The sequence below is a fragment of the Olea europaea genome, chromosome 11 (genome assembly GCF_002742605.1).
Source record: "Olea europaea var. sylvestris chromosome 11, O_europaea_v1, whole genome shotgun sequence".
Classification (NCBI taxonomy): domain Eukaryota; kingdom Viridiplantae; phylum Streptophyta; class Magnoliopsida; order Lamiales; family Oleaceae; genus Olea; species Olea europaea.
Window position 1 is genome coordinate 34,486,091 of NC_036247.1, and position 26,347 is coordinate 34,512,437.

At 36.2% G+C, this 26,347-nt stretch overlaps 1 non-coding gene and 2 pseudogenes across 1 annotated transcript; 2 read left to right on the forward strand and 1 right to left on the reverse strand.

Annotated features, from left to right (window-relative positions):
• The first annotated feature begins 1,647 nt into the window (after positions 1-1,647).
• LOC111404778 lies at positions 1,648-2,815 on the forward strand (annotated as a pseudogene).
• Positions 2,816-10,264: 7,449 nt separating this feature from the next.
• On the reverse strand, positions 10,265-14,614 carry LOC111404191 (annotated as a pseudogene).
• A 7,107-nt stretch (positions 14,615-21,721) lies between these two features.
• On the forward strand, positions 21,722-21,795 carry TRNAW-CCA. The gene has a single exon. It is a non-coding gene; the product is annotated as a tRNA-Trp (tRNA).
• Positions 21,796-26,347: the final 4,552 nt, after the last annotated feature.

Consider the following 26,347-nt stretch of genomic DNA (forward strand, 5'->3'; position numbering starts at 1 on the left):
GGCAGGTAAGAGATAACCTAGCGAACTGAAACATCTTAGTAGCCGAGGAAAAGAAAAAAAACAATTTCCGTAGTAGCGACGAGCGAAATGGGAGCAGCCTAAATCGTGAAAATGGGCTTGTGGGAGAGCAATATAAGCGTCGTGCTGCTAGGCGAAACAACACAAATGCTGCACCCTAGATGGGAAAAGTCTAGTAGCCGAAAGCATCACTAGCTTACACTCTAACCCGAGTAGCATGGGACACGTGAAATCCCGTGTTAATCAGCAAGGACCACCTTGCAAGGCTAAATACTCCTGGGTGACCAATAGCGAAGTAATACCGTGAGGGAAAGGTGAAAAGAACCCCCATTGAGAAGTGAAATAGAATATGAAACCATAAGCTCCCGAGTAGTGGGAGGAGCTAGGTCTCTGACCACATACCTATTGAAGAATGAGAAGGTGACTCATAGGCAGTTTCTTGGTTAAGGGAACCCATTGGAGCTATCGCGAAAGTGAGTCTTCATAGGGCAATTGTCATTGCTTATGGACCCAAACCTAGGTGATCTATCCATGACTAGGATGAAGCTTGGGTGAAACTAAGTAGAGGTTCAAACCAACTGATGTTGAAGAATCGACAAATGAGTTGTGGTTAAGGGTGAAATGCCACTCGAACCTAGAGCTAGCCGGTTCTCCTAGAAATACGTTGAGACGGAGTAGTTGACTGGACATCTAGGGATAAAGCACTATTTCGGTGTGGGCCGCGAGAGCGGTACCAAATCGAGGCAAACTCTGAATACTAGATATAACCTCAAAATAACAAGGGTCAAGGTCGGCCAGCAAGACGATGGGGGATAAGCTTCATCGTCGAAAGGGAAACAGCCTAGATCACCAGCTAAGGCCCCTAAATGATCACTCGGTGATAGAGGAGGTAGGGGTACAGAGACAGCTAGGAAGTTTGCCTAGAAGCAGCCACCCTTGAAAGAGTACGTAATAGCTCACTGATCGAGCGCTCTTGCGTCGAAGATGAATGGGGCCAAGCAATCTACTGAAGCTATGGGATGTAAAAATACATCGATAGGAGAGCATTCCACCTTAGAAAAAAGCCCTCGTGTGAGCAGTGGTAGATGAAGTGGAAGCAAGAATGTCGACTTGAGTAACACAAACATTGGTGAGAATCCAATGTCTCAAAAACCTAAAGGTTCCTCCACAAGGTTCATCCATGGAGGGTGAGTCTGGGACGTAGTCGATGGACAATAGGTGAATATTCCTGTACTATCCCTTGTTGGTCCCGAGAGACGGAGGAGGCTAGGTTAGCCAAAAGCTGGTTATCGGTTCAAGAACATAAGGTACCCCTGCTTTTTCAAGGTAAGAAGGAGTAGAAAAAATGCCTCGAGCCAATGTTCGAGCACCAGGGGCTACAGCGCTGAAGTAACCCATAACATACTCCCAGGAAAAGCTCGAACGACCTTTAAACAAAAGGGTACCTATACCCAAAACTGACACAGGTAGGTAGGTAGAGAATGGGCGAGAATCAACTCTCTCTAAGGAACTCGACAAAATAGCCCCGTAACTTCGGGAGAAGGGGTACTTCCTCACAAAGGGGGTCGCAGTGACCAGGCACGGGTGACTATTTACCAAAAATACAGGTCTCCAAAAAGTCATAAGACCATGTACACTGACACCTGCCCAGTACTGAAAGGTCAAGGAGTTGGTGACCTGATGATAGGAGAGTCGACGACCGAAGCCCCGGTGAATGGCGACCGTAACTATAACGGTCCTAAGGTATCAAAACTCCTTGTCATGTAACTTTTAACCTAGACGAAAGGTGTAACGATCTGGGCACTATCTAAGAGAGAGGCTTTGTGAAATAGACATGTCTGTGAAGATGTTGACTACCTGCACCTAGACAGAAAGATCCTAAGGTAGACCAATGGAAAGTCGTATACTTTGGAAGAAGCTTGTACAGTTTGGGAAGGGGTTTTAATTGATCAAAAAGAAGAATCTACTTCAAACAATATACCCTTAGGCATGGCCATACATAACATAAAAATCACACTTGGGGGTGGACAATTAGTTAGAGTAGCGGCTGCTGTAGCGAAACTAATTGCAAAAGAGGGGAAATCGGCCACATTAAAATTACCTTCTGGGGAGGTCAGTTTGATATCCAAAAACTGCTCAGTAACAGTCGGACAAGTGGGGAATGTTGGGGTGAACCAGAAAAGTTTGGGTAGAGACAGATCTAAGTGTTGGCTAGGTAAGCGTCCTATAGTAAGAGAAGTAGTTATGAACCCTATAGACCATCCTCATGGGGGTGGTGAAGGGAGAGCCCCAATTGGTAGAAAAACCCTTAACCCTTTGGGGTTATCCTACAATAGGAAGCAGAAGTAGAAAAAGAAATAAACATAGTGATAATTTGATTCTTCATCGCCGTAGTAAGGCGAGAAAATAGAATTTCTTTCTTCGTCTTTACAAAAACAAAAAAAATAGGAGGAAGTTGTGGCACGTTCACTAAAAAAAATCCTTTTGTAGTCAATCATTTATTAAGAAAAATTGATAAGCTTAATAAAAAAGCAGAAAAAGAAATAATAGTAACTTGGTCCCGGGCATCTACCATTATACCCACAATGATTGGCCATACAATTGCTATTCATAATGGTAAGGAACATTTGCCTATTTATATAACAGATCGTATGGTAGGACACAAATTGGGAGAATTTGTACCTACTTTAAATTTTCGAAGACATGCAAAAAGCGATAATAGATCTCGGCGTTAATCTTTTTTTTAATATATTATAGATAGATACTTATGATTCATTAATAGGAGGTAAACCCTATGTGAAAGAAGAAAAAAATAGAAGTATACACTTTAGGTCGTCATATATCTCTATCGGCTGACAAAGCAAGAAGAGTAATTGATCAAATTAGTGGATGCTCCTATGAGGAAACACTTATGATACTAGAACTCATGCCCTATAGAGCATGTTATCCCATTTTTAAATTGGTTTACTCTGCAGCAGCAAATGCTAGTTACAATATAGATTCCAACGAAGCCAATTTAGTCATTAGTAAGGCCAAAGTTAACGAGGGTACTACCATGAAGAAATTCAAACCTAGAGCTCGAGAACGTAGTTATCCGATAAAAAGACCTACCTGTCATATAACTATTGGAGTGAAAGATATATCGTTACATGATGAATATGGATAGTTATATTCGTTAAAAAAACCTAGATGGAAAAATAAGTATGCAACTATGGTATATCCACTTGGTATGTATAGTATTGGGGGAGTATGGGACAAAAAATAAATCCACTTGGTTTCAGACTTGGTACAACCTAAGGTCATCATTCCCTTTGGTTAGCACAACCAAAAAATTATTCTGAGGGTTTACAAGAAGATCAGAAAATAAGAGATTTTATCAAAAATTATATACAAAAGAATATGAGAATATCCTCCAGCGTCGAGGGAATCCCACGTATAGAAATTCAAAAAAGAATTGATTTGATCCAGGTCATAATCTTTATGGGATTCCCAAAGTTATTAATAGAAAATAGACTGCGAGGAATCCAAGAATTACAGATTAATCTAGAAAAGGAATTTAATTATGTGTTCCAAAAACTTAACGTTGCTATCACAAGAATTGCAAAACCTTATGGAAACCCTAGTATTCTTGCAGAGTTTATAGCCGTACAATTAAAGAATAGAGTTTCATTTCGAAAAGCAATGAAAAATGCTATTCAATTAATTGAGCAGATACAAAAGGAATTCAAGTACAAATTGCAGGACGTATCGACTGAAAAGAAATTGCACGTGTCAAATAGATCAGAGAAGGTAGGGTTCCCCTACAAAACATTCGAGCTAAAATTGATTACTATTCCTATACAGTTCGAACTATCTATGGGGTCTTGGGTATCAAAATTTGGATACTTATAGACGAAGAATAAGAAACCTTTACTTGTCTTTCCCTTCTATCCATTGATAGAAAAAAAAATGGAAACTCGTTCATTCTTTTTCTGGTGAAACAAAATGAGCAATTCTAATTCTAAATTCTATAGGGTTGGATAAAAATTAAATTGACCATTTGTATAAACTTCAATTAGAAGTTGTAAAATAAAATGAAAGAAGTAAATGTGTGGATAAATGGAAGGATGAGAGAAAGAGAGAAAAAGAATATCAATGATATAGAATTCCAATATGTAAGTTCTACGAGTCATCTCATAAAAGATAGTGTAATAAAGGATCAATACTAATTGATTCATCCATAATTAAATATTAAATGAATCAAGAAAAAAATAAAGAGCTTGGAGCCAATAAAGACTAAGAAGATTGACTCGGGAACAAATTGGATTATGAGCTCCATTGTAGAATTTGGACCTAATCATTAAGTACGAAACGATGGAACCTGTGCATGCAAAAGATTTTATTGAAAAAATGAATCTTAATGATTCACTAGTCGGGATGGCAAAATGAACCGGCGATTAATTCATCTATTGGGAGAAGTCACGAACAAGCCCTACAAATGAAATAGAGATTGAAAGAGTAAATATTCGCACGCGAAAACTTTTTTTTTTTAGTTGCTAAACTTGGATAAAGGACAAAACAAAATAACGATTTTTTAGAACGTTCTAAAAAAACTATTTTTTACAAAAAAAAAATGTTAATCATTTCAATTTATGTTTTTTATCCTTTTATTCATGAAGAGCTGGATGAGAAGAAACTCTCACGTCCGGTTCTATAGCAGAGATTGAATTGTGAAACAACCATCAACTATAACCCCAAAAGAATTAGATTTCGTAAACAGCATAGAGGAAGAATGAGGGGAATATCTTATCGAGGTAATCACATTTGTTTCGGTAAATATACTCTTCAGGCACTTGAACCTGCTTGGATCACATCTAGACAAATCGAAGTAGGTCGACGAGCAATGACACGAAATGCACGTCGTTGTGGAAAAATATGGGTCCATATGTATTCAGGCATATCAATTACAGCATGACCCGCTGAAACACGTATGGGTTCGGGAAAGGGATCCCCTGAATATTGGATAGCTGTTGTTAAACCAGGTCGAATACTATACCAAATGGGTAGAGTAACCAAAAATATAGCTAGAAGGGTTATTTCAATAGCAGTATCCAAAATGCCTATACGAACTCAATTCATTATTTCAAGATAAAAATGTAGAACCAACAGAAATGAATCTTGGGGATGAAAGTTTCTTTTTTTGGACAAAAAATATTCCTTTTTTTCTTCATCCTTTGCATTGGAAGAATGGACTAAAAAATTGATATGATTCAATCTCAGACCCATTTAAATGTAGCAAATAACAGCGAGGCTCGAGAATTGATGTGTATTCGAATAATAGGACCTAGCAATCGTCGATATGCTCATATTGGTGACGTTATTGTTGCTGTGATCAAAGAAGCAGTACCAAATATGCCCCTAGAAAAATCAGAAGTAGTCAGAGCTGTAATTGTTCATACCTGTAAAGAACTTGAACGTGACAGCGGTATGATAATACGATATGATGACAATGCTACAGTTGTGATTGATCAAGAAGGAAATCCAAAAGGAACTAGAATTTTTGGTGCGATCCCCCGGGAATTGAGACAATTAAATTTTACTAAAATAGTTTCATTAGCTCCCAAGGTATTATAAAATATGATCACTGATATGTCTATAGTGGGTATTTGAAATAAATAGATTAATAACTAGATTAATTAGTATATTGTGTCTCACGCGTATACTTTTAATAATTCTTATTTATAAAACAAATTAAGTAAAAAAAAAAGGAAAACATGTTGATTATATTCAATTTTGGGGCACCCATAATTTTAGTTCACCAAGGGTAGGGACACTATTGCTGAGATAATAACCTCTATACGAAATGCTGATATGGATAGAAAAAGAGTGGTTCGCATTGCATCTACTAATATTACCGAAAATATTGTGAAAATACTTTTTCTAGAAGGTTTTATTGAAAACATTAGAAAACATCGAGAGAAAAAAACAAATCTTTTTTGGTTTTAAACCTACGGCATAGAAGGAATAGGAAAAGACTCTATAGAAATTTTTTGAATTTAAAACGGATCAGTCGACCCGATCTATGAATCTATTCTAACTCTCAACGAATGCCTAGAATTTTAGGTGGGATGGGGATTGTAATTCTTTCTACTTCTCGAGGTATAATGACAGACCGAGAGGCTCAACTTGAAGGAATCGGCGGAGAAATTTTGTGTTATATATGGTAATCCATTTAATATCCAAATTGGATCCAAAACTTCTTCCTATTTCTAAAAAAAGGAAAAGGGACGAGTTTTCTAATATCATTCCTCCTCCATTGGTTGATACTTCAAGGTGGCTTTACCTGGAATGAAAGAATAAAAATGGATTCATGAAGGTTTAATTACCGAATCGCTTCCCAATGGTGTGTTCCGGGTTCAATTAGATAATGAAGATCTGATCCTGGGTTATGTTTCAGGAAAGATCCGACGTAGTTTTATACAAAAACTGCCCAAAGATAGAGTTAAAATTGACGTAAGTCATTATGATTCAACTAGAGGACGTATAATTTATAGACTCCGCAACAAGGATTGGAAGGATTAGGTGGTTTTTATTCAATATGATTCGAGATGAAAATTTGCAAGTAACTTATTTTCTTCCAAGAAGTAGATTCAAAATTAAGATAAGGAATGACAAATATGAAAATAAGAGCTTCTATTCGTAAAATTTGCGAAAAATGTCGTCTAATCCGTAGGTGGGGATGCATTATAGTAATTTGTTCCAACCCAAGACATTAACAAAGACAAGGATAATCAGACTCACTAAAGGACTTGATGTAAAAATAAGGAATATTTTTTACATGAAATGGATATATCCATTTATCTCTGACTCATATTTATGAGATGATAAAATATGACAAAAGCTATACCGAGAATTGGTTCACGTAGAAATGGACGTATTGGTTCACGTAAGAGTGCACGTAGAATACTAAAGGGGGTTATTCATGTTCAAGCAAGTTTCAATAATACCATTGTCAGGGTTACAGATGTACGGGGTCGGGTGGTTTCTTGGTCCTCAACGGGTACTTGTGGATTCAAGGGTACGAGAAGAGCGACACCCTTTGCTACTCAAACTGCAGTAGCAAATGCTATTCGTATAGTAGTAGATCAAGGTATGCAAAGAGCACAAGTCATGATAAAAGGTCCCAGTCTCGGAAGAGATGCAGCATTACGAGCTATTCGTAGAAGTGGTATACTATTAACTTTCGTACAGGATGTAACCCCTAAGCCACATAATGGTTGCAGACCTTTGAAAAAAGACATGTGTAGAAATAAACATTGAAGAAATTTCAAGAGAAACAAGAGAAATAAATGATTCAATCAAATCAAATAATATTACTATGGTTCGAGAGAAAGTAACAGTATCTATTCTGACACTACAATGGAAGTGTGTTGAATTAAGAGAAGATAGTAAACATTTTTATTATGGATGCTTTATTATGTCTCCACTTATGAAAGGTCAAGCCGACACAATAGGCATTGCGATGTGAAGAGCTTTACTTGGAGAAATAGAAGGAACATGTATCACACGTGTAAATTCTGAGAACGTCCCACATGAATATTCTACCATAGGGGATATTCAAGAGTCTATCCATGAGACTACCTGTTTTCTTGTCATTGGATCCCCAAGTTTTTGGAATGCTCCAAACTCTACTTGAGCGTCCAAATCTGAGTCAATACCGGCAAAAACATCTCTGAACAAGGTTCTAGCACCATGCCAAATGTGTCCGAAGAAGAAGAGCAAAGCAAACGAAGCATGCCCAAAGTTAACCAACCCCTTGGACTGCTACGAAAAATGCTATCGAATTTCAAAATAGCGCGATCTAATTCAAAAATTTCACCCAATTGAGCACGTCTAGCATATTTTTTCACAGTAGCAGGATCACTATAATTGACTCCATTAAGTTCGCCGCTGTAGAACTCAACAGTTACACCTACTTGTTCAACACTATACTTTAATTCTGCCCTTCTAAAAGGAACATCAGCTCTAACAATTTCGTTGCTGTCTACCAAAATGAATAGAAATGTTTCAAAAGAAAGTAGGCATAGGACGTACAAAAAGTTCACAGCCTTCTTTATCTCTAAAGATAGGGGTCCTAACCATCCAACCGCTATTCCATGTCCGTTATCCATTGAACTTGCCCTATTTAATCCTCCTTTTGCCGGATTATTGCCGATATAATCATAAAAAGCTAATTTTTTAAGGAATTTTAGACCAAGCTTCTGATAAACTTTGATTTTCTGCTAGCCCAGCACTAACTCTTCGGTATAGCTCTTGCTGGAAGCAACCCTAATCCCATTTATAACAAGTGGGCCTAAATAATTCGATGGGGATAGCTGCTAAACCATACCACGTAGTTCCAGCAACAACAAAAGCAGCAAAAAAGACAGTCGTGATACTACTGGAAAGTACGGTTTCAATATTTCCCATACGTAATCCTTTGTATAGATGTTGTGGCGGGCGGACGCTAAGATGGAATGACCCGCTAATATACCCAATATCCCTGTTGCAATATGATGAGAAGCTATTCCTCCCAAAACAAAAGGATCAAAACCTTCCATGTCCCACACCGGATTTACAGGTTGTACTTTTCCCGTTAGTCCATAAGGATCGGACACCCATATTCCCGGACCATACAAGCCTATTACATGAAATGCACTAAAACCAAAACACGTCACCCCTAAGAGAAATAAATGAATTCCAAAGATCTTGGACAAATCCAAAGAAGGTTTTCCTATACGTTCATCACAAAATATTTCTAGATCCCAATAGACCTAATGCTAAATAGCTGCCAAAAAGCATAAGCCCGAAAACACAATATGTGCCCTAGCTGCACCTTCATAACTCCAAATCCCCGGATTCGTTACAATCCCTCCTGTGATACTCCAACCTCCCCATGAATTGGTTATTCCTAAACGAGTCATGAAAGGTATAACAAACATGCTATGTCTTCACATCGGACCAAGAACGGTGTCAGAAGGATAAAAAATTGTTAATTCATACAGAGCCATCGAACCTGCCCAACCAGCAACTAGAGTTGTATGCATTATATGAATGAAAAAAACCGACTGGGATCATTCAATACAACGGTGTGAACACGATACCAAGGTAAACCCATGGAAAATACCTCTTTATCAAAGATAAATAGACACTACGTAACTTTATTGCATTTGAAAAGTTATATTATGGCTATTCTATGGACTCCCCGTGTTCTGAAATAATCCACTGAACAAGGGTTACTATTTGTTCTATTCTATTGGTAATAATGAAACAATTCGATTCGTAGGAACAAAGAGAAGTAGATTTATTCTATTGCCGATAAGTACCAATACGCAGGTGGTTGATACCATTTTCTATCAGTAAATGTGTCCTTCCTTATTCCTCATTAGAAGGCTCTATTCGTCAAAATTTTCTTTTATTTCTTCTTTTATCTTTCTTTATGAATTTTTCTAATCTATAGATAAAATAAATACGATAAAGACAATAAAATAATGTTGTTATGTTTCCACATCAAAGTAAAATATAGTTCTTAGTTCTTTTTTCTTTCAATTAATGCCTATTGGTGTTCCAGAAGTACCTTTACAAGGTCCTAGAAAGGAAGATGTGATGCGAACCCCGTAGCAATGGAAACTACGAAACCCACAACAAGATTGATGCGGAACCCAAGAACGCCAATACTAACCCGGTTTTGGATCTTGAACCCCAAGAATTGAACCAAAAAACCCTAGATTAGTGAAGAACCTAAAACCCCTTGATTACAATTGAAAGAACCCACAATCCAATTGATAGAACGCTACAAGAAGTTGAATCTTGATAAGTTCCAAGATTGTTCAAGAAGAACAATAAATTGAAAGAAGAATTTTCTCTTTCTATAATATTAAGCAATAGTCAAAGTTCAAAGGTTTTTTACAGTCAAAAGTAATCTCCTATTTATACTAATGAATAAAAACGTCCAAAACCATCAAATTATGGTAATAATTTGATTCCATAAGAATTCTATCGAAACTAGAAAATTTGGCAAAAAATAGAAAAATCGCCAATTTTTTTGGCCCATGCGGTCGCATGGTTTAACTTGAGTTGGACTTTTGGTTTTCGGGAACCATGTGTGCGGCCACATGGTGTTGTTTTCTGCCTCCGCTTTCGTCGCTTGATAACAAATTGATCCAAGTCAATTCGGCCTTGACCCGAACATGAAAGTTGCTCCATTTTGAGTCCCGAACATGGTTCCATCCATGGTTTCTTGAACGAGCAATCCCATCGCTTATTTCACTTGCTTTGCCCTTGATCGCGTCATTGGTCCACCATCAACTATCAACGGGTCTCGTCTCGCACTTGCCTTCGTCGGGCTCGACTCCTGGATCATATCATCCCCACCCTCTTCAAAAGGATTCGTCCTCGAATCTAAACCTACATCAAACAGAGAGAGATCGGATACATTAAAAGTAGCCGAAACATTATACTCACCTGGTAAATCCACTTTGTATGCATTGTCATTGATCCTCTCGATGATTTGAAACGGTCCATCGCCTCGTGATTGCAATTTTGACTTCATTTGTTCTGGAAAATGCTCTTTTCTGAAATGCACCCAGACCCAATCTCCAGACTCAAATGTAACGCGTCTTCTTCCTTTATTTGCTTTTGATGCAATCAGCTTTCCTTTCTCTTCGATCTGCATCCTGACATTTTCATGGAGTGTTTTCACCATCTCGGCTTTTCGTTTCCCATCTAAGCTACCTCGTTCATGCACAGGCAAAGGCATTAAATTCATAGGTGTTAGTGGATTAAAACCATAAAAAATTTCAAAAGGAGAAAAAGAAATAGTAGAATGTGTAGCTCGATTATATGCAAACTCAATAAACGGTAAACACTCTTTCCATGATTTCAGATTTTTATTGATCACTGTCCTAAGTAGTTGAGTCATAGTTCGATTAACTACCTTAGTTTGTCCATCTATTTGTGGGTGACAAGTTGTAGAAAATAATAACTTAGTTCCTAACTTACTCCACAGAACACGCCAAAAATGACTCAAAAACTTCACGTCCCTATCAGACACTATACTTTTTGGTACTCCATGTAAACGTACTATTTCCCTAAAGAATAAGTCTGCAATATTAGTAGCACCGTTAGTTTTATGACATGGTATGAAGTGCGCCATCTTACTAAACCTATCGACCACTACAAATATTGAATCCCGACCCCTTTTTGTCCTAGGCAAATCTAACACAAAATCCATAGATATGTCTACCCAAGGTTCACTAGGTACAGGCAAATGAGAATACAAACCATGGGGTTGAACCTTAGACTTAGCCTTTTTACAAGTTATACACTTTCCACATAATTGTTCTACGTCATGTCGTATTTTGGGCCAATAAAAATGTTCCCCTAACATGTCTAAAGTCTTTTGAACCCCGAAGTGTCCCATTAAACCACCTCCATGTGCTTCCCTTACCAATAATTCACGCAAAGAACAATTAGGAATGCACAACTTACTTTCCCTAAACAAATATCCTTCATGCCTATAGAATTTATCAAATGCACCTTTGTCACATGAAGCATAAATACTAGAAAATCACAATCAAATTCATACATGCCCTTAATATGTTCGAAACCAAGTAATTTAGTACTTAATGAATTTAAAAGCATGTACCTTCGAGACAACGCATCAGCAACTATATTTTCGTTACCTTGTTTGTACTTGATGACGTAGGAAAATATCTCGATAAACTCCACCCATCTCGCATGTCTTTTGTTCAACTTACCTTGACCTCACAAATGCTTTAAAGATTCATGATCGGTGTGTATCACGAATTCCTTTGACCATAAGTAGTGCTGCCAAGTCTTCAATGCTCGAACAAGTGAATACAGCTCCTTGTCATATGTCGGATCATTCAATGTTGCCCCACTCAACTTTTCGCTAAAGTAAGCAATAGGTCTCCTTTCCTGCATTAACACTGCTCCTATACCTATTCCTGATGCATCACACTCAACCTCGAATGTTTTATCAAAATTTGGTAATGCCAAAACAGGTGCTTTACATAGCTTATCCTTAATTGTGTTAAATGCAATTTCTTGAGATTCTCCCCAATGAAAGCCTACACTTTTCTTTACTATTTCAGTCAACGGTGTGGTGATGGTGCTAAAATCACTTACAAATCGCCTATAAAAACTAGTCAATCCATGAAAACTCCTAACTTTAGTTATAGTCTTAGGTGTTGGCCATTCTTTAATAGCTTTTATCTTTTCTTCATCGACTTCCACCCCATTAGCACTAACCACAAATCCTAGGAAAACAACTCTTTCCATGCAAAATGTGCACTTTTTGAAATTAGCATACAGTTGTTCCTTTCGCAACACAACAAGCACACAATTTAAATGTTCTAAATGCTCATCTTGGTTTTTGCTATAGATTAAGATGTCATCAAAATAAACTACAACAAATTTCCCAATAAAAGTACGCAAAACATGGTTCATTAAATGCATAAAAGTGCTCGGTGCATTAGTGAGTCCAAACGGCATAACTAACCATTCATACAATCCATACTTAGTCTTAAACACCGCTTTCCATTCATCACCCTCCCGCATGCGTATTTGATGATACCCACTCTTAAGATCAATCTTACTAAAAATGCAAGCACCATACAACTCATCAAGCATATCATCTAGCCTAGGTATTGGGTGACGATACTTTATCGTGATATTGTTGATAGCTCGGCAATCCACGCACATTCTCCAAGTCCCGTCCTTCTTAGGCACCAACAAAACAGGTACAGCACATGGACTCATGCTCTCCTTGACATAACCTTTGCTCATCAACTCCTCCACTTGCTTTTTAAGCTCCTTCGTCTCCTCGGGATTGCTTCGGTAAGCTGGTCGATTCGGTATGACAGCTCCGGGTACAAAGTCAATCTGGTGCTCGATGCCTCTGATTGGTGGCAATCCACTTGGCATCTCTTCAGGAAACACATCGTCGAACTCCTGTAATGAAGACTTAACCAAACTAGGAGGGGATGTGTTAGAATCCTCAGAATTGATGAGGGACTCCTTGTACACTAACAATATCATTTGCCTATTATCGCTCATAGCCTTTTACAACTCACTCTCTTTTGCATAGAAGTTGACCTTTGGCTTTTCTCTCCGCTCAGCTGACTCTTTTTCTCTCCTCTCAACTGACTCTTTTTCTCTCCGCTCATGTGGCTTCTCTCTCTTTTCTCTACTCTCAGCCACCTCACTATTTTCTCTCTTAATGATGGTTTCACTATTGCCTCTCCTTTTTCCTGACTCCCTTATTCTCTTGTCTTCCTCACTTTTTAGCTTGATTTGATCTCCATACACTTTTGCCGGTGTTAATGGCGCAAGAGTAATAGTCTTCCCATCCTTGACAAAGCTATAACGATTCCTATAACCATCATGTGTGACCCTTCTATCATATTGCCATGGCCTTCCTAATAAGATATGACCCACATGCATAGGCACCACATCACATACTATTTTGTCACTATAACTCCCAATTGAGAAATTAATTAAAACTCTTTTATTCACCCTAACTTCCCCACTTTCATTCAACCATTGCAACTTATAAGGCCTAGGGTGTCTTAACAATGCTAGTCCTAATTTCTCAACTAAAGTTGTGCTAGCTACATTCATCCTACTCCCACCATCAATAATCATACTACATACCTTATCGTTGACGTAACAACGTGTGTGGAATATATTTTCTCGCTGCTGCTCCGAATCATCCACTTTGACTTGAGTGTTAAGAGCTCTCCTTGACACCAACAATTCCCCAATAGCAAACTCCAATTTTTCTTCTCCTTCAACGTCCTCCAATGCAGGCATGTCCTCAAACTCTCCTTCACTTTCACTCACCACCTCTCCATTATCCAACAAAACCATTACCCGTTTATTCAGGCATTGAGAAGCAATGTACCCCGACCCCAAGCATCTGAAACACTTGATGTCTCGATTCCTTGATGGTTGTGAATCTGTTTTGGGTGCTGTTTTGCTAGCACTTTCTTCTTTCCCTTTCTGCCACTCATTCCTACCTTTAGGTACTACTTTATCACTTTGTTGTTGTTGTTCCACCCTGGCTTCCAAGATGGATTAACACTCGAAGTTCCTAATGGCTGCCTAGCTGCCCCTTTCCTCTTCAGTTGTCTCTCTACCTTCATAGCCACATGCAACATGTCTTCCAACTCCACATAATGTTGCAACTCCACTACATTGGCAATTTCCCTATTCAACCCATTCAAGAATCGTGCTATGGTAGCCTCCCGATCCTCCACCACATTGGCCCTAATCATGAGTATTTCCATCTCCTTATGATAGTCCTCTAGACTTTTCGACCGTTGATATAGACCTTGCAGTTTTTGATGGATCTCTCGGTAATAGTGGCTAGGAATAAACCTCTTTCGCATCAATGACTTCAATTCCTCCCAAGTGCTTATTGGTCTTCCCCTACTCCTACTTTGTGAAGTAATCACTTGATCCCACCATGAAATTGCATAGTCACTGAACTCCAAAACTGCTAACTTCACCTTTTTCTCCTCCGAATAGTTATAACACTCGAAGATCATTTCAACCTTCCTTTCCCACTCCAGGTATGCCTCGGGATCACTCCTTCCTTTGAATGAAGGAACTGTCATTTTTATATTTCCCAAGTTTCCATCCAACTCCTCCCCGCGATCATTCCAACCCCGTCTGTCGAACCTATCACCTCTATTCCTCATCCTTCCCATCTCAACACCATGAAATTCATCTTCACCCATGTCACTCCCATATCCATACTCCTCTCACCTTTCCCTCTTAGGCTCCCATCTATCTGGTCCTCTGGCATTGGATACATCCACTCGATGCCCCCGACTAAGATTAGCCACCAATGTATCTAATCTATTCATCCAAGCCTCCTGCTTCTCCAACCTATCTCTCACATCTCCAAATGCCCTCTCAAACCTTTGCACTAAATCCTCCGTCGCATTGCTATTATTACCTTGTCGACTTGAGTTTGATTCTGCCCTTTCTGACATCCTGACACTAAAATTTTATTTTCCTGCCTCACCAAAAGCCACTCAGAACACACACAAGGCTTTTACCCTCTATTAAGCTCACCTCTCTGCCTTTTACCACTCAATTCTTTCAACAATTGCTTCTAGGAATAATCAATGAACTCAATCAATCAATCAAATCGTGTAGAATTCCTCAAACCGGATGTGACTCAATAATTGTAACAAAGGACTCAAAGAAAACTTTTAAAACTTGATTTTAATTGAAGGAATGGAATGATTCAATGTGTCCAACTAATTTAGAAACGATAATGAATAATAAAAGTTGGTATTTGATGGATCAATAATATTTAACAATTTTATTTTTTTATTGTATGGATGAACAATACCATACGGATGAACAGTAAATTTTTTATTTTTTTTAAGATCCGTAAATCAATAACAAAACCATCAAAGAAAATGAAAACTAATTTGGGCGAAAATAGAGCCCAAAAATGAAATTTGAAGATTTTTGATGAAATTTTTGGATCAAAGATCAAGAAAACCTTCTGGACACAAGAACACAAGAAATTGAAAAAAAAATTAGAAAACAAAGTATATAACCTGATTAAATTGGAGCTAAAGCTCTGATACCAACTGACGCGAACCCCGTAGCAATGGAAACTATGAAACCCACAACGAGATTGATGCGGAACCCAAGAACGTCAATACTAACCCGGTTTTGGATCTTGAACCCCAAGAATTGAACCAAGAAACCCTAGATTAGCGAAGAACCTAAAACCCCTTGATTACAATTGAAAGAACCCACAATCCGATTGATAGAACGCCACAAGAAGTTGAATCTTGATAAGTTCCAAGATTTTTCAAGAAGAACAATAAATTGAAAGAAGAATTTTCTCTCTCTATAATATTAACCAATAGTCAAAGTTCAAAGGTTTTTTACAATCAAAAGTAATCTCCTATTTATACTAATGAATAAAAACGTCCAAAACCATCAAATTATGGTAATAATTTGATTCCATAAGAATTCTATCGAAACTAGGAAATTCGGCCAAAAATAGAAAAATCGCCAATTTTTTTGGCCCATGCGGCCGCATGGTGTAAATCCATGCAGTCGCATGGTTTAACTTGAGTTGGACTTTTGGTTTTCGGGAACCAAGTGTGCGGCCGCATGGAATTTTGCCTGTGCGGCCACATGGTGTTATTTTCTGCCTCCGCTTTCGTCGCTTGATAACAAATTGATCCAAGTCGATTCGGCCTTCGACCCGAACATGATAGTTGCTCCATTTTGAGTCCCAAACATGGTTCCATCCATGGTTTCTTGAACGAGCAATCCCATCGCTTATTTCACTTGCTTTGCCCTTGATCGCGTCATTGGTCCGCTATCAACTATCAACGGGTCTCGTCTCTCACTTACCTTCGTCGGGCTCAACTCCTGGATCATATCAAGATGCATCTTGGGTTGAAGTATAGTGTGACTTGTCAGATATATTGGGTCATATGGGATTTTCCCGTTCTCTCTCCCAATCGAGATATCCTTTGTTTCATCCAAGAAAGATAAATTGAATAATCAAAAATTTGGAGCGTGAAGCACAATTAGATCCATTGTTTGGGGGGGATTCACATTACTATTATCAATTAGAATAATTTATGGTTGGCTTGGTCGGACTAAAAAATGAAGTATCCAGGCTTCGTTTAGAAAAAACCCAATTGGTAATATATCTATGATTACTACTTGTATCATAGATGATTCCTGTTTGGTATTTGTAAAGAGATCTTATTTGTCAAGTGAGGAAATCTCAAACGAAATACTTGGTGAAAGGTATGAAATGAATTGAAAAAAAAAAGCCATAACAAAATGAATGGTAATGGGAAGATTTGTCCTATATGTGCAAATCAAAATAGAGCGGATCTTTACCTGGAGTAGAGCATAAACCTAAAAAGATGAAAGAGACCCATTCATGAACAAGAAAATACCATTGTAATTTGGATTGAATCTCTATGAAACAATACATCAATGAGAAGTTAATTCGATAAGTTTAGTGACTTTTTTCTATTATAAGGAAGAAAGAAGTTCAAATTCATCTTTATTGAAAAATCAAAGAAAAAGTCCTTTCATTAGAAGTCAGAAAAAACATGCTATGAAAAACGAATAGGAACAAAGAAAGAGGACTTGAATCTAGACATTAATTCTTTTTTTCGCAATTATTTTTTAAATCGTATGCATCAAAAGATGCATGTACGGTTCCTAAGGGATACAATTTTACCCTAATCAACCAACTTTATTGAGAAAGATTACTTTTTTTAGGCCAAAAAGTTGATAGCAAGATCTCGAATCAACTTATTGGTCTTATGGTATATCTCAATATCGAGGATGATACCAAAGATCTATATTTGTTTATAAACTCTTCTAGTGGATGAGTAATACCTGTAGTAGCTATTTACGATACTATGCAATTTGTGTGACCAAATGTCCATAAAATATGCATGGGATTAGCCGCATCAATGGGATCTTTTATTTTGGTTGGAGGAGAAATTACCAAACATCTAGCATTCCCTCACGCTTGGTGCCAATGAGGTTTTTTTTTATTTGAGAGAAAAAAGAAGACTATGCCTACGCCATATGAATATTAAGTAATAATAGCATGGCACTTCGAGTTCGATATGCAAAATTTTTGTCTTGTTTCTTTTTTTCAAAAGATTCGATTATGTATCGAGAGAGTAGTATGAGATAAAAGGTATTTTCAATTTGTCTTATCAATCGGGAGTCCAGTTCAGCATCACAAACTTTTTTGTTTTCACACCGAAGGGCTCTGAATAATATTTATGTTATAAAAAAAGAGGGCAAAAAAATAAGGTTTTTCCTTATTTGATTGGATGGAAAAAAAAAACTTTGGGATTTCTGAATTGAAGACAAAAAAAATCAATTTTAAAATAAAAAGCAACGGAGCCAGCATAGTATTTTTTAACTCCTCTGAAAGGAAGGGTGGAAATTTGATCATTTCTCCATCTGGATCTGATAGATTCTATTTTTCTCTTTCTTCAATGGAAGGTAAGGGTCAATTTTATTGTAGAGCCGTATGCAATGCATAAAAGATAATGCTCGTACAGTTGTTCGATTCTATCTTTTTTTCCTATTATTCTTTATCTTTTTCCTTTTCTCTTTGTTTCATCACGCAAGATAGAAAACTGTTATATCATCAGGGTAATGATCCATCAACCTGCTAGTTCTTTTTATGAGGCACAAACGGGAGAATTTATCCTGGAAGCGGAAGAACTGCTAAAACTACGTGAAACCCTCAAAAGGTTCATGTACAAAGAACGAGCAAACCCTTATGGGTTGTATATGAAGAAATGGAAAGAGATGTTTTTATGTCAGCAAAAAAAACCCAAGCTTATGAAATTGTTGATCTTGTAGCAGTTGAATGAAAATAAGATGGATTTTCTAAAAATCCGTGATTTGAGATTTTATCTACGAGTTTAATATTCTATTAAATAGAAATAATTCATAATCATCCGGTTAGGATCAATCTAAACCAACCCATTATGTATATGATTCAACATGCCAACTATTAAACAACTTATTAGAAATACAAGACAGCTAATTCGAAATGTCACGAAATCCCCCGCTCTTCAAGGATGTCCTCAATGTCGAGGAACATATACTAGGGTGTTTGTGCGACTCGTTTAGATCATGAGCTGGCACAAAAAAAAAAAAGCAAGAAAACGGCTTTCTAGTATCAATGATCAGTACCAGTAAATAGGATAGAATGGAAGAAAGAACCCCATTCACTATCTAAAAATAAGCAAATCGATCCCTCTATTGTGTATGAAGTTTATGGTTTCCATTGGTGCAAATCCAATCACCTGAATTTAAGATGAGAAGGAATTCTCCATTGGTAGCAAATGGTTATCTATTAAGCGGAGGAAATCTTATTTCAATTTCAAAAACATAAAAATGAAGCTCCCACTCTGTCAAGAACGGACTAAGAGGGTCAGCTACCCAGCTAACTTTCCTAATTAAATACCATCGTGGTCGGGAAGGTTATAGTAGCCAAAGCCATTGGAATTTTTTTTTTATACATTGGCAAAATCCGTTTGGTTATTAATAGACCAGGAAAGGGAAAAAGAATAACTGAAAGAAAGGAAATCCATTAGTTATTCGTCAAAGTTTCATTTATTCAATGACCAGAATTAAACGCGGATATATAGCTCGGAGACGTAGAACAAAAATTCGTTTATTTGCCTCAAGCTTTCGAGGGGCTCATTCAAGACTTACTCGAACTATTACTCAACAGAAAATAAGAGCTTTGGTTTCGGCTCATCGGGATAGGGATAAGCAAAAGAGAAATTTTCGTCGTTTGTGGATCACTCGGATAAACGCAGTAATTCGCGAAAGGGGAGTATCTTATAGTTATAGTAAATTAATACATGATCTATACAAGAGACAGTTGCTTCTTAATCGTAAAATACTTGCCCAAATAGCTATATCAAATAGGAATTGTCTTTATATGATTTCCAACGAGATCATAAAAGAAGTAGATTGGAAAGAATCCACCGGAATAATTTAAACGGAGTTCCCCGGAGAATGAACTCCGGGAAGGTAGAGTCGAAATTACTATGAGAAAATATGCTAAAGTAGTCAAAATGAATGAACACATTTAATAAAAAAAATATTTTTTCTTTTCCGATTCATTTTTTTTCTTATGACACGATAATATAATCAGGATTCCCGGATTTGTCGAACAAAACAACAATTTGTGTTTGAGTTCTGATTGAAATTCTAATTCAAGTGAACAAAGAATAAGCCTATTTATTTATGGTTCTAAGACCAATAGTTCTAGCGGTCGACTCGGTTCTTTCAAATTGTTTCTCATTATTGAGAAAAGGTAACAAAGATAAAATACGAGCTTGTTTTATAGCAATAGTAATTAATCGTTGTTGTTTCAAGGTCAATCTATTCACTCGTCTAGATAATATTTTTCCTTGTTCACTAATAAATCGACTAATTAAACTCATGTTTCTATAATCAATTCGATCCCCTGACTGAATCAGGGGCAAACACCTACGAAAATATCGCTTGGATTTAAGAAAAGGTCACTTGGGTTTATCCATGGTTTTTTGTGTTTTTTTGTTTAGTTTAGTTTAGTTTATTTCTTATCCCAAAATCCTATTTTTCATTCTTAGTTGTAATTCATTTTAACCCCAAATAGGATTTCTTTTTCTATTTAAATATGTTATATATAATGTCATTTTTTACCCTTCCTTGAAAGACTAAGATATACTCTATTCAATCAATTTCTTTGTATCTCCATGAATCATATGTTTGTAACAATAGGAACAGAATTTTCTCAATTCTAATCGATTAGGCATATTGTGTCGATTATTTTGAGTAATATATACGGAAATGCCCCTTGATACCTCCTTAACACCATTTCGGACACAACTGGTACATTCTAAAATCACCGTTACTCGTGCATCTTTCCCCTTAGCTATGAACCTCCTTTGGATTTTTGATTTACTCAATTCTTTTATTTTCGATTCGAAATGAAGAAAATGAAGGAAAAAATAGAAGTTACTAACTTGAAATCCAATTCTAAAAGATCAAAATCAACAAAGTAATAATAAATCAAAGCCATAGTAAATAATAAGTAAGACAATGAATTTCTAAACTATATTTAAAATTGAAGTACAGTATTTCTAGCCCTGGATCTGCATTTTCTACTCTACCCCCATTCCTCTATTATTAATATTCATCATTCATTTAATTCGAACTCGAACCCGAGTCTCGCAAATGTTGGATCTACTTCTATTCTTTCTCTTTCCTCCCTTATTCTAAAAAGGGAAAAAAGAGGGAAAAAAAATGGAGGATTAGTCACAGATATTTGATTGTATCTCTAATCTTCTTCATTCCTTCCCATGTCAATAACTAAAATGAAAAAAAGGGGAATGTCAACGCATCCGGGTAAAAACAATTAATCTCTATCAATAGACCTGCTAAAGCCCCGAACCATAGCATACTTAGTACTGGTGCAACGGAGAGATATGTTTTTAGATCTCGCATTGAAAACCCTCCTTCTTTTATTTATTGTAATAATAAAGATAAAGCATATATGATTAGATAGATATGTAGTTAAGGACCGCTTATAATTGCACACGGAATCCCTAATTCAAATTGAAATGTACAATGATCCATAAGATTTTCTTTTTCTTAAAACAGGAAAAAAAAAAAAAGATCCCCTCGTAGCGAGTATTTCCAAAAAACACTCTTTTTTTTTTTACAATGGGTTCTATATTTCGTATATATATAATAAGTTTTTTACTTTTCTTATTATTATATGTTAAATGAAACCAAAAATATGAAATGGGCAGAAAATTTGTGTATATCAATAGAACAACTAAGGATGTGGAAAACAAGACACGAATTCTCTACAATGACACTGTAGAACAATTGAAGGGATGTGGCGCGTTTGTTTTTGGTACAAAATTTCACGGGTTCAAATCCTGTCATCCCTACCTATTACTGCTCCTTTGAGCAGTAACAAGGAATCAACTGAGATCCATTCAAATTGGGTAGAATCTTTCATTTTTTTGGAACTATATAGTATATGTAGACAAAATGAAAATGGATTAGGGTTACAAAGATAATCCTTTTCTTTACACTCTTATCTTATTCTGATAAGAAAGCGCTCTTAGTTCAGTTCGGTAGAACGTGGGTCTCCAAAACCCGATGTCGTAGGTTCAAATCCTACAGAGTGTGATTTTTTCTTCGTAGATCGAATTAGAATGAAATAGATTCATTCACTTGCACAGCAATCAGAATTTGACCTCCCATGGATTAAAGAAAGGAGGAGGTCAATCAAAAAAAAAATGTTAATTAATCAAAGGTCTAACTAATCACCACGCCTGTATTGTAAATATGCAGTTACGAATAATCCAACCAAAGTAATAAGAATTAGACCTAACACGATTCCGAATAGAAAAACTTCAATCATTTCAATTTTTTGAAAAGGAGAAAAAAAATGAGGTAATAGCTATACCTAAATATTAATCCGAATTGGCGTAAATCTCAATGACCAAGAATTGACGCAATAAGTAACTATTGAATACACCGAATCTCACAGAAATATTTCTTTTATGAATTATTTCTTTCAAATAGAAATTTCAAATAAGTCATATCTTGCTCAGACCAATAAATAGAGCTGAAGTTATAGTTAAAACCGCTAGTAAAAAATCAAAATAACTAGTTATAGTAAGCATTAAGGAGCTAAATGAAATATGTTATTTTTATACATATGTTTAGAAAGCATTTACCTAAATTCCTATTTTTGTAAAATAGGAGGATACGTAAAAATACCAATTCAAAGAATAAGTTCAATTAAAAGTTTTTGATTCATCTATCATTATATATGGCATGAACAAAGATAAAGTGACAGGCGCATATAAAATGAAATTGATTCATCATTTGTAATAATTATCCATCTCGCGATTCCTGTCAACCGATTCATTGAGCATAAACTAATAATACGAACTGGATTGTGTAACTTCACTCAAAAAATGAAACTCTTTTTGAATTTTTATTTGTGAACAAAAAAATTTTGGAATACAATTCAAAAATCATTTTGTTTTGATCATTTCTTCGATTTTTGAATTGTATCGAATTCATTTTCTATTTTAGAGTGAAAAGGGACCTTATAAAACTTTTTTTTACCTTAATTAAGTTTAATTCATTAAATTCAGTAATAGGTTCATTCCCATAATATCTTGAATGAATGTGAAGAAAAAAGGTATCACATGGATCACTATAAAAAAATCCTTTTTTTGTCCAATTAAATTCTAAAACTAGTAATTTCTATTATCATTTTTAGTTTATACAATTTGGCTTTCCATATTTTTAAATGAAGCCTCATCCATGTAACTAGATCAAGATTGGTATCTCGATCCAATACAACAATGCATCACAACTATGGATTCCAATTATTTTATTCTCTTTGCTTTCTTTCATCGAATACGCTCTACTACTCTTATTTGTTACTGGACGATTAACCAATTAAAAAAATGATTCCAACAAAAAAACTGCTTCTACAACTATAAAAAGGAAATTTCTAGATCTCTACTTAAATTGTGGGAATATGATAATCTCTTTCATTCTAAGAATTTTCTATTAATATAGAGAATCATTTTACATCAACGGGTAAAGGAAAGGAAGAAATAAATTATTTATCACTCTCTTTCGATTCGATACTAATTCAAATTGTGTTGCTGTGTCAAAAGAAGGATAGTTATACTGATTTGGTATACTCTAAAGATGCCCTCGGTACAATATTGACGATCCTACAAGGATGAAATTTCAGTGATTGCCTTTTAATGATCTCATCTTTTATGGAATCGATCCCCTTTGACTGTACAAGAATATGTGGAGCTGAGCATGTCTGAAAGCACAGGAGAATGTTCTTTTGCTCATATTATTACCAGTATTCGATACTGGGTCATTCATAGCATTACTATACCTTCCCTATTTATTGCGAGTTGGTTATTCTTCAGTACCAGTTTAACTTACGATGTATTTGGAAGCCCTCGGCAAAACGAATATTTTACAGAGAGCCGACAAGGAATTCCATTAATAATTGGCCATTTTCATCCTTGGAACAACTCGATAAATTTAATAGATCATTTTAAGAGGCCCTGATCTAATGACTATAGTTCGAACCTATCCAATTTTTATAGTACAATGGTTGGCTGTTCACGACCTAGTTGTACCTATCGTCTTTTTTTTTTTTTTGGTCAATATCAGCAATGCGGTTCATCCAACCATAAACCTAATCTAAATTATAGAGCTATGACACAATCAAACCCGAACGAACAAAATGTTGAATTGAATCATACCAGTCTCTACTGGGGGTTATTACACATTTTTGTACTTGCTATTTTATTTTTCAATTATTTCTTCAATTAGGAAAATGAAAGAAAATAAATAAGAATTCTAGGCATTCTCTTAGCCCATTCGGAAGGATCTCATCTCGTAATTATCCATGACTGTTTATGTCTGTAGCATGACCACTTGATGAAATTGGAGGGAAGTAGTGTAAATGGCAGATAATAGTGGAAGGATTCCTCTTTAGATAATAGGTACTGTAACTGGTATTCTTGTGATTGGTTTAATAGGTATTTTCTTTTATGGTTAATATTCCGAATTAGGTTCATCCCTGTAGTAATCGGATGAATTGAGTTGTAGACATGAAAGCATAAGATCTCAACGAGATTCCCTTCTTTGTTTGTTTGACTCGAGGGAAAAAGGCCCGTTGGGTTCTTAAGAATCAGAGTCTTTTTTTCGTCTAAATGACAAAGTAGATTTCTTTTTCGGCTGTTTCAAAAAACTTTTCTGATGATGCTTTGAAAAATGAATTTCATTGATTGATTCAGAACACCTGTTACTTGAAAGTATCTATGGGTACTTTCCAATTTAGAAGAAAGGGGGAATCACTCAACTTCCTGGATGATATATATTTTGGTTGACTAGATCTAGATATCGTACAAATATTTTATATTACTCTATTTATTTGAGTATCTCAGCTAAATTAAAATTTATAGAAGTTCACTGTATTTAATCAATAAAATTCCCTTTTGTGTGTTTTTTTTTTTTTTTTTTGGTCCACAACTTATTATATTATTTTATATTATTATACGAAATAAATCGAAAAAGTTCTGATACATCTTGAAAAACCAAAACCAAGACTAGGAATTTTTGACGAACGGGATAAAAAATCATTACTCTTTCAACACAAGAAAAGGAATTTTCTACACCCCTTTCTTTTGTCGAAGACTAGGAAGACGAATAATCCCTCCTAGAATTATTTTCTCCCCACTTACTTATGCTAATATCTAGTCCAATTTTATGACATTGAAATTTGGCAATAGTAACATAGGCGCACCACTCCAATTTGGCTTAAAAAACAAAGAAAGAGGGGGTAAAGTCAAATAAATAGTCTTCTTCAAAATAAATCTACCTATTATGCCTCGAAATGCCGTACAAGGAATTTCGTAGAAAAAAGACTATAAACAAGAAAAAGGTTTTTCATAATTTCATTTTTTTATCATACAAAATCATAATCGACAACAAGAATTTGGTTCTTTTTACGAACTGGATGTCGATAAATCCGAGAGCCTAGAAATTCATTTCGGCCAATTGAACCTTCTCAAACTGTTTCTTTTTAAGAACCAAAAAGATTTTTGCCAAAATAACAGATGCCAAGAAGAACAAAAGGCCTTGGACACGTAATGGATCTTGAAGTACTATTTCTGCATCTCCCTGACCAAATCCGCCCACATTGGGATTACTTGTTAATGGTTGATCAAATTGGATGGATTCACCCTCTAAAACAAGAAGTTCTGGTCCTGGAGGGATAATATCAACCACTTGACGGTCATCCGATGGATCTGTTATGAATATTTCATACCCCTCCTTTTCTTTTCGTATGATTTTGGTTAGTATACCCGCTGCTGTAGCATTATAAACTGTATTGTTACTCTTGCTTCCGTCGGGATAAATTTGACCCCTTCCCCTATTTCCGCCTATGTATATAGGATATTTTAAGAAGTGCACATCTTTCTTAGTAGCAGGGTTGGGGAAAAGAATAGGAAAGGTGATTTCACTATATTTCTGACCAGGCACAGGCCCTATCACAAGAATTTTTTTTTAATGGGGCATAGCTCTGAAAAGACAAATTACCTATCTTTTCTTTCATCCCGGGAGAAATACGATCGGTAGGGGCTCATTCAAACCCCTCCGGTAAAATAAGAACAGCCCCTACATTCAAACATCCTTTCTTACCATTAGCGAGAACTTGTTTTAGTTGCTTATCATAAGGAATTCGAACAACTGCTTCAAATACAGTATCAAGAAGTACCACTTGTGGAACCTCAATATCCACGGGCTTATTAGCTAAATGGTAATTGGCACATACAATTTGCCCAGTCGCTTCTCATGGATTTTCATAACCCTGTTGTGCGAAAATGGAATATGCACTTGAAATGAATGTCCGAGTTATGACATATATCATGAGCGATACGGAAATACATCGAGCATTCTATTACTTTATCCAAGAAAAAGTATTTCTAGTTTGCATGGTCTAATAATTGATCCAAAAATTTCTGCAATAAATTAAGTAGGTTGCTAGTATAGTTCCCTATCTACGATTCTGCTATTTACTAGAATCATTTTACTAGAATAATATAGGATGAATTCCCCGAATGGTTAGAAATATAAAGAGTAAGTACGATTTTTAATGCTTATGTGGAACTACAAAGTAACA